The sequence below is a fragment of the Salvia hispanica genome, unplaced genomic scaffold (assembly GCF_029641045.1).
Source record: "Salvia hispanica isolate PSC_SH4W2 unplaced genomic scaffold, Shi_PSC_v1 Unplaced_Contig_0089, whole genome shotgun sequence".
In the NCBI taxonomy this organism is placed as follows: Eukaryota; Viridiplantae; Streptophyta; class Magnoliopsida; order Lamiales; family Lamiaceae; genus Salvia; species Salvia hispanica.
The window spans coordinates 1-14,036 of NW_028292728.1; the positions used below are offsets into that span (position 1 = coordinate 1).

Sequence of the window (14,036 nt, forward strand, 5' to 3'; positions counted from 1 at the left end):
GGATTCCTTATGTTTCAATCAATGCTTTGGATACAAAAGGTTGAATCTTCCAAGAAAATCATCGACAAATCGGTTGATATTTTGTTTGCTCTTGGACTGGGGTTCCCCCCAACTGTTCGACGAAATTCAAAGAAACACCTCAATTTTCCCCATAGCATTAGAATGCATTTGGAGTTTTGATAAGGACCAAACAGAAGAACTCAGTCCGACGAAACGCTTCAGGACCAAACAGAAGAACTCAGCCCAGTACTGATAAGGATCAAACAAAAGAACTCAACCCAAAAGACTAGTCTAGCGTGGAAATTGAGTCTGTAATATTCGACCCTCTTTTAAGGGTCAACGTCCTTGTTGGTCATTGAGTCTGTAACATTCGACCCTCCTTTAAAAGCCAAGGTCCGTCATGGACGGTTCTTTGCTAGGCCACCACTCCGAGTTCTCGTTGGTCACGGCGGATTCTTTGCCCAGCCACAACTCCGAGTCGGCACCAAACAGGAGAACTCAGCCCAAAAGACTAGTTTGTTAGGGGAAAAAGCTCATTTAGTCTATATACCCCATACCAGTTGTTCTCACAACCGATGTGGGAATTGAGTCCGTAACAAGTTCTTTATAAATCTTAATAAAGGGATTATTGAAGAGAGACAGAGTTCTTAATTGAAACATCCATAATTCAAATCAAACACAATGATTGATACATCCATATTTATTTTATAAGTACATCATCAGACACATAAATGTATCTGGAATTAGTAGCACACCAACAACAAAAGGCAACCCAAAGTTGAAAAAAGTAACTGAAACAAAGCACACAAACAAAAACGACAACAAGAGCAACAAAGGTTATGGATGATCAGAGTGACTTAATCTCTCTGACATTGAAGCTGAAGTTGTAATAACTGACGCCACTGTAGATACCATCATAAAGAATCGTATTAACAATTTTTCCATCGATGGAACTCGTGTCTTGCTGAGTGTAAGAGTAAGGAATATTGCAGATGCCTCTTGTTCCAACGTAATCCACAATAACCATACTCTTCCCAGGCACGGGAACTATCCCGGTAGCTGTAACCGACGTTGAGGTTGTCATGGTTTCACCCCACTCGAACGACCCATTTATCTCATAACTCACCGTAATTGAAGTGCTTGTAATGATGGGCACACCAACTTCGATGGTGCTGCTGACTCCCCTGGTCAACGATAAGCTTCGAGTAAAAGAGTAGGATTTTTCATCTGTATATGTAATTGAGGCCTGGACAGTAGCCACCCCCTCGTTCGGGTTACTGAGCGAGGTAGAGCCTGCCACGAAAGGCGCCTCGTTGAAAATCTGAGCATACTCCATCTGGTACCTCACGTTGTAGATCTTTCTCGACAACAACGATTCCTGCACTTCCATTATTGCTTCTTTCGTGATACTGTTAGCTGACGCTCTTAGAAAATTCTCCAACTCGCCTGAAATAGGATTTCTCTCGCGACGGCAGCAGAAATTCTGGATGTACTGACTGCGAAAGGCGATTGAAGTTTCATCGATTTTAATCGGCCAAAACATATATGATGCAGCAGCGATCTCCTTAGGAAGAATGTGACCAATCCAAAATCAGCAGGGAGTATGCTTACGCCCCAGTAAGATCTAGTCGATAAAGCCTGCCCCTGCCCGATTTTGACATGTCCGTCCGGCTGCAGTTCCACTACAAAGCTCGAATCTTGTTTGTTACGATCTTCAGATACGAACTCCAGAATTGGCGACCGCGTTCTCAGATACTTTCCGTTATCCACTTTTAATGATATGTTGGGAGGCAGTTTAACTAATGTGGTCCAATCCACAAAAGTTAGATAGGCTTTCTCATCATCTCCGGCCTTTTCATCGACGTAGAAGCCCATGGTCAGGCTATCTACCAACACGCGCCTTCCGCTCTGGACGTGGGTAAAGTAGAAGACGCCGTTATCATCAACCTTGACGGGCTCGAACAAGGTGCAGGAGGGCTTTGTGACGTCCTCCTGTGGCTGGTCGGATTCAGCAACGATGAAGTTGCTGTTTCCGCTCTGCTGCCAGTATCTGTTGAAGTAACCGAATCGTAGGTTGATGCATTTGTCGTTGATTGTTGCCATCTCCGACTCAATCTTGACGAGCGTGCTGAATATGTCGTCTCCTCTGATAAGTACGGTGGCGCCGTCTGCCTTGAAGTAAGCATAGCCTTTATCGCGGTAAGCTTTGGATTTGATCACGATGGACCTTGGAAGAGTGATTGTTGCCATGTTTCTTCGAGACCTGAAAATGTTGACAAAATGAATGAGCAGTACTCCTTGTTAAATGGTATAGGCATCATATTTAGAGAAGAAAGTAATAGATAGCAAAAGATTGTATTGATTCGAATAAATGAAAGATACCCAACACCCATGTATTTATAGGGATGTTAGGGACTTTTGAAATACTACAATAAATGTGTTTCTTGGAACAACTCATATTGGAACAAGACTATTAATGTTGAGTTCTTGAAACTCTAATTTCTCTTGGAACCCAAATATTCCTTTTCTCAACACTCCCCCTCAAATTGAGTGGTGGGGTCTCCAATACTCAATTTGGAAAGCACATCTTCAAAGCTCTTTGAGTTAACTGCTTTAGTTAGGATGTCGGCAAGCTGATCCTCTGAGCGAACAAAAGGGAGCTCAACAATCCCATTTTCAATGTTTTCTTTGATGAAGTGTCTGTCAACCTCCACATGCTTTGTTCGATCATGTTGCACTGGATTCTGTGAAATGCTTATAGCGGCTTTATTATCACAGTACAAGTACAACTGGCATTTGCTAGGAGAGAAATTAATTTCTTTCATCAATCTCCTTAGCCACAAAATTTCGGTTAACCCACTTTTAATCCCACGAAATTCTGCTTCAGCACTTGAAAGAGCCACTACCTTCTGCTTCTTGCTCCTCCATGTTACTAAGTTACCTCCAACAAAGGTAAAATAGCCTGCTGTCGACTTTCTATCATTCGGGTTTCCTGCCCAGTCAACATCCGTATAACCATGAATCTCAAGATGTCCGTTCTTAGTGAACAACACTCCATGTCCTGGAGTTCCTTTCAAATACCGACAAATCCTTAGTGCTGCCTCCATGTGATCCGTCTGCGGTTTATGCATGAACTGACTAACGACCCCCACTGCATAGGCAATATCCGGCCTAGTGTGTGAGAGATATATGAGCTTTCCGACTAGTCGCTGATATCGACTACGATCAGTCAACTTGACTCCTTCTCTGATTTGCAATCCATGATTAACTACTATAGAAGTGTCTGCTGGTTTACATTCCAAGAGACCTGTTTCTGGTAGGATGTCCAAGATATACTTCCTTTGTCGCAGAAAAATTCCTTTGGTTGACCTTAGTACTTCAATCCCAAGAAAATACTTGAGATTCCCCAAATCCTTCATCTCAAATTCTTGAAATAGATTCTTCTTTAAGTGCTCAATCTCTTCTAGGTCATCACCTGTAATAATCATATCATCAACATATATGATTAAACATGTAATCTTATCACCTCGCCTCTTCAGAAATAGAGTATGGTCTGAATTACTCTGTGTATATCCATAACTACTCATTGCTTCGGCAAACTTTCCGAACCACACTCTTGGGGATTGCTTTAATCCATACAATGTCTTCCTTAGTCGGCACCCTTCACCTGCTTCGAAATCTGATGCAAAACCCGGAGGTGCCTCCATATAAACTTCTTCTTCCTTCCTCAACTCACCATGTAGGAAGGCGTTCGTTACATCGAACTGGTGTAATGGCCAGTCCTTATTAGCAGCAACAGATAACAGTACTCGGAAAGTGTTCATCTTGGCTACTGGAGAGAAGGTCTCCGAATAGTCCACTCCATATGTCTGGGTATAACCTTTCGCCACGAGACGTGCTTTATATCTTTCAATCGAGCCATCGGGTCGTCTTTTGATGGTGAAGACCCAACGACACCCTACAGGTCGTTTCCCTGCTAGCAATTTGCATTTTTCCCATGTCAGATTTCGGATCAATGCATCTATCTCTTTCTTCATTGCTTCCCTCCAATGTTTGCAACGCATAGCTTCCTCCCATGTTTGTGGAATCTCTTCTTCCTCATACAGTGCATTCTCAAAAGCTAGAGCCATCTCTGATAAATGGCCTTTAGCTAGATTCACAACAGAGTAGCGCGTTTTCTTGTTAAATCTTTTCAGATGTGTACCTCTTTGGTGGAACTCCTCTGTTTGGTCTTGGTGGAAGTATGTATCTCCCAGTGTCAGGATCAACTCCTTCAACTTCGATTTCTTTATCTTCCCCTTCTTCATCCTTGGTTGGGCTTTCTAGTTCTTCTGGGCTTACAGTATTAGTTAAACAATTATCTGTATCCACAAGAGAACTTACATTGGATAAACTTAACGGAGAGACAGTTGGAACGATGGCACCTTCCACGGTAGACTCCACCACATCAGAGACTTGCTCAGCGGTACTGCTTACTGCCTTCTCTGTTAGGTCTGCCTCATGATTACTTGACATTGGCATTGGCACTGAGATCCAACTTAGCGGGTCCGTACTACTATTACTTTCAATATTATTCTCCCCCTGACCGCTAAGGTGGGTAAAGAAATACTCGGTCTCAAGGAAATTACAGTTCATAGTAGTGAACATGCGATTGGATTTTGGATCAAAGCACCTATACCCTTTTTGATGTACCCCATATCCCACAAAAACACATTTAATAGCACATGGAGATAATTTGGTTCTTTCGTGTTTAGGAATGTGGACAAACACAGAGCATCCAAAGACACGTGGTTCAAGGGTCAAGGGTGGAGGAATTTTAGCGAGGGTGGATAAGACTTGTAGTGGAGTTCGGTGTTTAAGGATACTTGTGGGCAGTCGGTTTAAGAGGTATGCTGAGGTGGCAATGGCTTCGGGCCAAAAATGCTCTGGGGGTTTTGACTCTATAAGCATTGAGCGGGTCATTTCAAGGAGAGATCGGTTTTTCCTTTCGGCTACACCGTTTTGCTCGGGAGTATAAACACAAGTGGTTTGGTGTATAAGACCTTTTTCTTGGAAGAATTGCTTCATACTCGAATTTACAAACTCCCCTCCATTATCTGACCGAAGAATTTGAATGGTTTTTTGAAACTGAGTTTGGATGAGATTATAAAAAGTGTGAAAAAACTTATGTTTTCTGTTTCATGAAATATACCCAAGTCATGCGAGTGCAATCATCTACAAACACTAAATAGTATCTAAGACTTTGCCCCCCAATAATTGGTGCGGGCCCCCAAACATCAGAGTGTACCAAAGAAAATAGGGATTCAACCCGAGTTTGACTTAAAGGATAAGAATTTCGATGACTTTTGGATAGAAAACAAGTTTCGCAGTACATGTCATGCTTAGGAATAATATTCGGAAATAACAATTTTAAGTAACCGATAGAGGGATGTCCCAAACGCCGATGCCAAAGCCAAGCTTTCCGGTCGGCTGACCCGTGAGTTAGCATGGCAGTCCCTTTTTGAGCTATCTCATCCACGTAGTAGAGTCCATCGCGTTCAGTGCCACGCCCAATTATCTCCCCGGTTCGGATATCCTGTAATAGACAAAATTGTGGCTGCATTAATAATGTACAATTCAACTCCTTAGTGACATGACTGATGGACAGAAGTTTATGAGACATCGAAGGGATATAGAGACAATTTGATAATTGCAAAGTGGGTGAGATGTTGACAATCCCGGCCCCCTCAACTACCGTAAATTCTCCATTGGCAGTCTGGATATGGGATTTTTGAGGTTTCTGAAGATCGGTGAGGTCAGAGGCATCATATGTTATTGTATGGGTTGCTCCACAGTCAAATATCCATTTGTCATTTTTTTCCTGACTATTGGACACTGAACACGCAAAACCAAGCTTCTCGAGGGGCTGAAATTTATTTTGCAACAAAATCTGGGCATTTATAGAACTTTTAAGAGATTTAGGGGCTAATTGTGGCTGAATATTTTGGTGGGGTATATTCTGCCATTTTTGCAAACTTTGGGGGTCTCTAATAAAAGAGCCCCCAAACCCTTTTTTACCTGATAGATGCGCCGCCCCTTCTTCTCCCAATAATTCACCACTCCAGTCATTAACGATGCTCCCACTCCCTCCGGCGACGAAGTTCACCGCCCCAATCGTGCTCGCGGGCTGGACAGCAGCGGTGTCGGCCCTTTTTGTCGGCTGGGCAGCGGCGCCGATTTGTGCGGTCTCCTGACCGCCGTGGACAGCGGTTCCTCTATCTCCTCCGACCGCTACGGCGGCGTGCCCGCCGCGGTTCCAGGCTGCTCGCGACGGTGGTGGCGGCGGCTTTCCGTGCTTCTCTTCCCACCACTCTGGATAGCCGATGAGCTCAAAGCACGAGTCTTTTGTGTGTTTTTTCCGTTTGTAGTAGGAGCAAACTAACTTTGATTTGTCTTCTTCATCACTCCGTCGATTCCTGTAATTTCCGGCACGCCCGCCACCCCGAGAGCCGCCGGCGTGGTTCTGCCACCCACGGACGGCGAGACCCGCGCCGATTCCTTCGGTGGTGACCGCACCACTGGTGTTCGCCGGCTGTAGCACTTGGAGGCGTGTCTCTTAATCAACTGAGGGAAGTGGATTTAATTTCAGTATCTCCCTTTTGGTTGATACATACTTGCTATCAATTGCATATACAAATTGACACAATCTCTGATCTTGTATGAATTTATCGTGAATCTCTATATCCTCTTGGTATTTCATTGGGTTCTTCTGCTTTTGGTCGATCGCGATCCAGATTTCTTGTAATCTGCTCCATATCTCGTCTAATGAACTGTGTCCTTGCCTCAGTGTGCTTGCTTTGAACTGGAGATCATACACCTGGATTCTGTCTCCTCCGCTCCCATAAGTGACAGCCAAAGCATCCCAGATGTGCTTGGCCGTCAGATGCTGTGAAATTCGACTAACTAGTCGAGGCTCGATGTTTTGAATCAGCCATGTGAACACGCAGTGGTCAGCCTGTTGCCACTGTGCGAAGGCTGGATCGGTTCGTGGTGGGGAAGGAGGCACTCCGGTAACGTGAGATACCATTCCTCGACCGCTTATCGCCGTCTTCATGAGCACAGACCAAAGGGAGTAATTTTCTCCATTCAATTTGTTCCCACCGATGTCGAGGGGCTGCGTGTCTATTTTATATGGCTGAGCAGGGTTTTCTGGTGGATCTGTGTTGGATTTGTTCATCGCAAAACTATTGCGCATGAAATTTGCGAATTGCCGGTCAAACTCGTCGGCCATGGCTGTGTTTGTGGTTTCGGTTAACTGATTCTCTTCTGACATTGTGTGCTACTTGCACAGGTTTAAGATGCGGGGAAGATAAAAAAGGAAAAGAACAGGAGGGCCGAGAGAGGTATCATGGACGATGATGATACCTAATCTGAGTCCTAACCTGCTATGATACCATGTTAAATGGTATAGGCATCATATTTAGAGAAGAAAGTAATAGATAGCAAAAGATTGTATTGATTCGTATAAATGAAAGATACCCAACACCCTTGTATTTATAGGGATGTTAGGGACTTTTGAAATACTACAATAAATGTGTTTCTTGGAACAACTCAAATTGGAACAAGACATTATTAATGTTGAGTTCTTGAAACTCTAATTTCTCTTGGAACCCAAATATTCCTTTTCTCAACACTCCTTCCTTCCCCAAATTTCACCTATTTACATTTTCGTACGTCCCACAAAATTTGTCACATTTCGTAACTCATTTTTACTCAAATTTTATTATAAAACTAATATATAAAAGTAGGACTCACATACTACTAAATTTTTCAATTCACTTTCTATTCATTTCTTAAACCCATGATGGATTGCATGGTGAATTGTTTTTTTAGGATGGAGGGAGTACTATTTTGTTAAGAAAACTAAATTTGTATGTAATGTTGGTACGAATTATAGAGGGTATGAATTAGTATTAGCTTAATTACAAATAAAACCAGATAACCTACAGTGACTCATAAGCATGATTTTAACATGATTTAGAAACATGATTTTAACGGATAATTATATATATAGAGGTGTGATTAAATGAAATGAAAGAAATATGCATAATGGGATATAAAAAATAACGAAACGATAGACAAATTAATAGCATAAAGGAGGATGGATGAAGATACAGGATTAATCACTGAAGTTGGAAAAGAAGAAATGATTTTCTTGCTATAAGAAGGATTCTTGCCTGAAGTTATGTTTTGATTTTTCGGAAATGGGAGGAGTCTATTTATAGATCAAGTTGAAGGGTATAGTTATCATTTTGTAGCTCTTTGTTAAATTTGTGGCGTGGGACCAGATAATTTATTTAAGACAGAAATTCTATGCAATTCTAGGATATAATCAATATCTATTCTTATATTTATATGGATTAACAATATAGCATTGACACTTACTGTTTACTCATGAATTGCGTGTGGTGAGTAGCCATCATCGAATGATCAGTTTATATACCATCACCGTCCCACATTAATTGTCACATTTAGTGTGGAGGCGGATTTTAAGAAATGGAAAAAAAGTAGGTTGAATAAGTTAGTGGACTATGAGTCCTACTTATATATATTAGTTTTATAATAAAATGTGAGTAAAATTGGTTGGTGAAATGTGGGGTCTACTTACTACTTATGGTAAAAGTGAAATGTGACTGTTATTGTGGGAGTGAGACGGATCGAAATGACAAAATGTGACTTAATATGAGATGGAGGTAGTATTTTTCTTCTATGCAGTATACACTACATCACATAGTATGCATACACGATGAATACATACTCTTTCTGTCCGCTAATAAATGCTCTATTTTTCCATTTTCATTCATGCGCCAATATTCTTTTTATTTCACTTTTACCATATTTGGCTAGTTGAATTTACATTCCATTAACTCACTCCACTTCCATTTCTAACTGCGAGTTGTGTTCGTTGTAATTGGGCTGGGCTGAGTTAGATTGAATATAATTTTCAGGTTGCTATTTCACTTGCTCTATGAATTCGGGTTAGCCCATCACAATTTGAATGAAAGCCCAATCCAATTCAATTGACGATCTATGTTGGAAGACAAGTTGTGAACTACCCTTCTTCGGTAACTATTAGAAATGGGCCACTCACCCCTTAAAAGGCCTCATGTCGCTTGCATGCCAAGTATAGCAGCACCTATGCCCAAGACATTTACGCCTATGCCGTTTTGCAGACATCTCACAACATCAGCACGAGGAGGCGCCTTTGAAGGATCAGTGGCTGTCTTCCGAAGTCTATCAGATAATCGAATATACCCAAATGACCAAAACACAGAAATGAAGGCAGCAGCAATACCACCAGCAGTTGCATAAAAGGTAGGAGGTGATGTGATTTTCCCAGTAATGACAACAGAAAATGAAAGGATAACAGCTGCCACAACTGTGCAAACCAGTTGCCCCCAAAATCAAAAGCTTCCCAGTCTCTTGAAGTACCTTGAAGTTTTCTCTAATCTCTTCGAAACCTGAGCGAGTTTGGCTTTTTCAGATTCATCACTTGGAGAAGTATAGGCAGCAGCAGTGGGAGTGGGAGCGGAAGCTAGGGTTTTGGCACTGTGATTATTGAGAATTATGTAAGGTGGGGATAAACTCTGGAGAAACTTCAACGAAGAAAGAGACGATTGAGGAAAGGGGGAGGTGTTGAATCGGAGAAAATGACGGGAGACATTACATGTCACCGCCGCCTTGAAGGGCGGAGGTGCGAGGCCGGAGCGAGCTGCCGGCAGAAGAAGAGTTTGCATAGCTTATCTAAGGGGTGAGTGGCCCATTTCTAATATGGTATCAGAGCAGGGCCCAAGTCGATGATGGTTTATCTCTTTATCTCTTCTCTTGCCTACCCATGTGATGGAAGTCCGATGTGTCATTCCGGCCCACACGTGAGGGGGCGTGTTAAAATTCTAATATCTTGTCCCACATCGGCTTGGTAATGATCCTAGCTTCTCTATATAAGTGTGGATAACCCTCCCCCTTATGAGGCCTTTTAAGGGGTGAGTGGCCCATTTCTAATAGTAACATCGACTACATGAATTAGGTACTCTTTGGCTTTCTTCATCAATCATATTTCAACATATATTGACGAATTGGTAGTTCGTTTGATGTGACAGTTTTGTTTTTCATATTGCTTGATCGAAAATATTGTGGCATGTTATACTCTTTTGGATTCTATCCGTCTCATGTTCGCTAAATGCCTGTGCGAGTTTTCGAATTTGAAGGATACAGATTACGCCATTAAAATGTTTGATGAAGTGCCCACATGATTTTAACTTTAGTTGAAGGATAAAATGTTTTCTAAATACTGTTTGAACCAAATATCCGTTCGAATTTCGGATTCGGATGGATTATAGTTAATCTGTGTGTATTTTCTGGATTCCTGATGTTTCAATCAATGCTTTCGAAACAAAAGGTTGAATCTTCCGAGAAAATTTTTGGAGTGCCCACCCACCGCTCGACGAAACGCTTTAAAAAATCCCCAAATTTTCCCCACAAACCTAAACATTATGTTAGAAACCCATCAAACTGTCTTGATTCACCAGCAAAATGAATTAGAATGCTTTGAAGTTCTTTATACTAAATCTTATTCAAGGGATTATTGAAGAGAGACGGAGTTCTTAATTCAAAACATCCTTAATTCAAATCAAACACAATGGTACATCCATATTTATTTTGCAATCATCATCAGATACATGAATGTATCTGGAATTATTAGCACACCAACAACAAAAGGCAACCCAAAGTTGAAAAAAGCAATCGAAACAAAGCACACAAGCAGAAACAACAACAGGAGCAACAAAGTTTACGGATGTACTCTCAGAGTGACTTAATCTCTCTGACATTGAAGCTGAAGTTGTAATAACTGACACCACTGTAAATACCATCATAAAGAACTATTGGATTGAATAACTGAATTCATTGGATTGATTTGATACATTGTACATGAGTGTATATATAGGACTCTAGACATAAATGTTTCTAGGAACTATACTACACAATAAATGTTATTCTATTTTCCAACACTTCTAGGAACTCATGTATCCTCTTTCCAATATTCCTGGGACTCATGTTCTCTCTTTTCAACACTCCCCCTCAATTTGGTTAACGGGATTCCCGATATCCAACTAGCTAAGGACTTTTGCAAAATTCCTTGCTCCTACTGCTTTTGTCAGAATGTTGCGAGTTGGTCTCCGGATCGAACAAATGGTAACTCAATAATTCCATCTTCGATTTTCTCTTTGATGAAATGTCTGTCTATTTCAACATGCTTTGTCCGATCATGTTGGATTGGATTTTTTGATTGCAACTTTATTATCAAAGAAAATTTGACACGTCTTTTGTGACATAAAACCCAGTTCACCCATCAATCTCCTAAACTAGTACCTCAGTTAATCCATGTCTGATCCCTCTAAATTCTGCCTCTGCACTTGATAGTGCCACGACCTTCTGCTTCTTGCTTTTCCATGTAACAAGGTTTTCTCCAACAAATGTGAAGTACCCTGAAGTAGATCTTCTGTCGACTGGGTTTCCAGCCCAATCAGCGTCTGTATACCCATGGATATCCAGATGTTCACTCCGTCTAAAAATTATTCCATGATCAAAGGTACCTTTGAGATACCGAACAACTCGCAGTGCCGCTTCAAGATGGTCGCTTTGGGGTCGGTGCATGAATTGACTTATCACACTTACTGCATATGCTATGTCAGTCTGGTGTGTGAAAGATAAATCAATTTTCCGACTAACCTTTGATACCTTTTTCTATCGGCAAGTTGAGCTCCTTCTGTGATTTGAAGTCCATGATTAACTACAATCGGTGTGTCTGCAGGTTTACAATCCATCATGCCAGTTTCTGCCAAAAGATCCAACGTGTATTTTTTCTGATTTATAAAGATTCATTTTGTTTGATCTCAAGACCTCTGACTCCCAGAAAGTACTTAAGTGCCCCAGATCTTTCATTTCGAATTCCTTGGCCAAATTCTTCTTGAGCGCTTCTATTTCTTCAGAGTCATCTCCTGTAATAATCATGTCATCAACATAGATTATCAGACATGTAAGCTTAACTCCCTTTTTTCTTAATGAAGAGTGTGTGATCTTCATTGCTTTGTTGATAATCACACTTCTTCATTGCTTCTGTGAATCTTCCAAACCATGCTCTGGGAGACTGTTTTAAGCCATACAGGGTTTTCTTCAAATGACATACTTCCCCATCTTTAAAGTCTTCTTCGAAACTTGGAGGGGGCTCCATGTAAACTTCTTTCTTCAGTTCACCATGTAAGAAAGCATTAATTACATCAAACTGGTGTAGAGGTCAGTCTTTGCTTGCTGCAATAGAAAGTAATACTCTGACAATATTCATTTTTGCTACGGGCGAGAATGTCTCAGAGTAATCCACTCCATATGTCTGGGTGTACCCTTTAGCCACAAGGCGAGCCTTATATCTCTCGATGGACCCGTCTGGTCTTCGTTTGATAGTAAAAACCCATCTGCAACCTACAGTCCGTTTCCCCTTTGAAAGTTGACACTTTTTCCATGTTTTATTCCTCTCCAGGGCTTTTAGCTCAACCATCATTGCGTCCCTCCAATGCTTGATTTTTAATATTTCCTTTACTGTCTGTGGAATTTCCTCTTCTCCATAAAGGACTGCTTCAAATGCCCTAGCCAGTTTGGTTAAGTTTTCTCTTGCCACACTTCCTACTGGATATTTTGACCTTCTGCTTATTCTTTCAGGTGAGTACCGTTTTGGTGGAATTCCACGAGTACTTCGGATAGGTCGAATGTACTGTCGGTGTCTTCATCTATAATCTCTCTCTCTTCTCCTTCTGTAGCAACATTGTCGATACCAATATCTTCAGAGTTCTCAAGATTGGTTACCTCAGATATCGGAACGGGTACTGTTGGGGTGTCACCTAGTTCCATAGGTTGGGTCGTGTTCGTGGCATGCTCGGCGACAGATGTAGTTGGCTCTGGTAGTCCTTCGATAGAGGAGTGATTATTCAGCATAGGCAGCCAACTTATCGAGTCAATTGTATTTATTTCCTTCTCCCCCTGACTCAGAAGTTGGGTGGCGTAAAAGAATTCGGTTTCTAAGAAAGTGCAATTCATTGTGGTGATAACTTGGCGGGTTTTTGGATTATAGCACCTATATCCTTTCTGATGAACCCATACCCAATGAAAACACACTTATCTTCACAAGGTTATACTACCTCTGTCCCTGAAAATTTGATACAGTTTACTATTTTGGCCCGTCCCTAAAAATTTGATACACTTCACTTTTACTATTTTTGGTAGTGGACCCCATATTCCACTAACTCATTCCTACTCACATTTTATTATAAAACTAATACTTTAAAAGTAGGACCCACATCCCACCAACTTTTTCAACTCACTTTTCATTACATTTCTTAAAACCCGCGTCGGGTCAAAGTGTAGCAAATTTTGGGGGACGGAGGTAGTAATTTTTTACGCTCATGTTTGGGGATATGGACAAAGACCGAACAACCAAAGATGCGAGGTTCGAGGGACAGGGTAGGAGGTATTTTAGACATGGTGGATAATTTTTGGAGGGGGTTTTTAAGGTCAAGAATTTTGGTGGGAAGCCGATTGAGGAGATATACAGATGTGGCAACGGCTTCGGGCCAGAAAAAATTTGGGACTTTGGAATCAAGGATAAGGGCTCGGGTTGTGTTTAGGATTGCACGATTTTTTCTCTCAGCTACCCTGTTTTGTTCCGGAGTGTAGGCATAGGATGTTTGATGGATAAGGCCTTTTTCAGCACAAAAATCTTTCATTTAGTGTAGACATACTCTCTCCCATTATCGGATCTAAGGACCTTGATTTTGGTTTGAAATTGAGTAAGAATCATAGTATAGAAATCACAGAATTTTGAAAAAACATCTGATTTATTTTTAAGAAAATATACCCAAGACATGCGAGTGCAATCATCAATAAAAAGAACGAAATATTGAAATCCATTTCCCCCAACTATTGGCGAAGGGCCCCAAACATCAAAG

General features: G+C 41.3%; 2 pseudogenes; both read right to left on the minus strand.

The window, feature by feature from the left end:
• Nucleotides 1–847: 847 nt before the first annotated feature.
• LOC148921749 (uncharacterized) lies at nucleotides 848–2,250 on the minus strand (annotated as a pseudogene).
• A 6,776-nt stretch (nucleotides 2,251–9,026) lies between these two features.
• LOC148921750 (protein TIC 21, chloroplastic pseudogene) lies at nucleotides 9,027–9,786 on the minus strand (annotated as a pseudogene).
• Nucleotides 9,787–14,036: the final 4,250 nt, after the last annotated feature.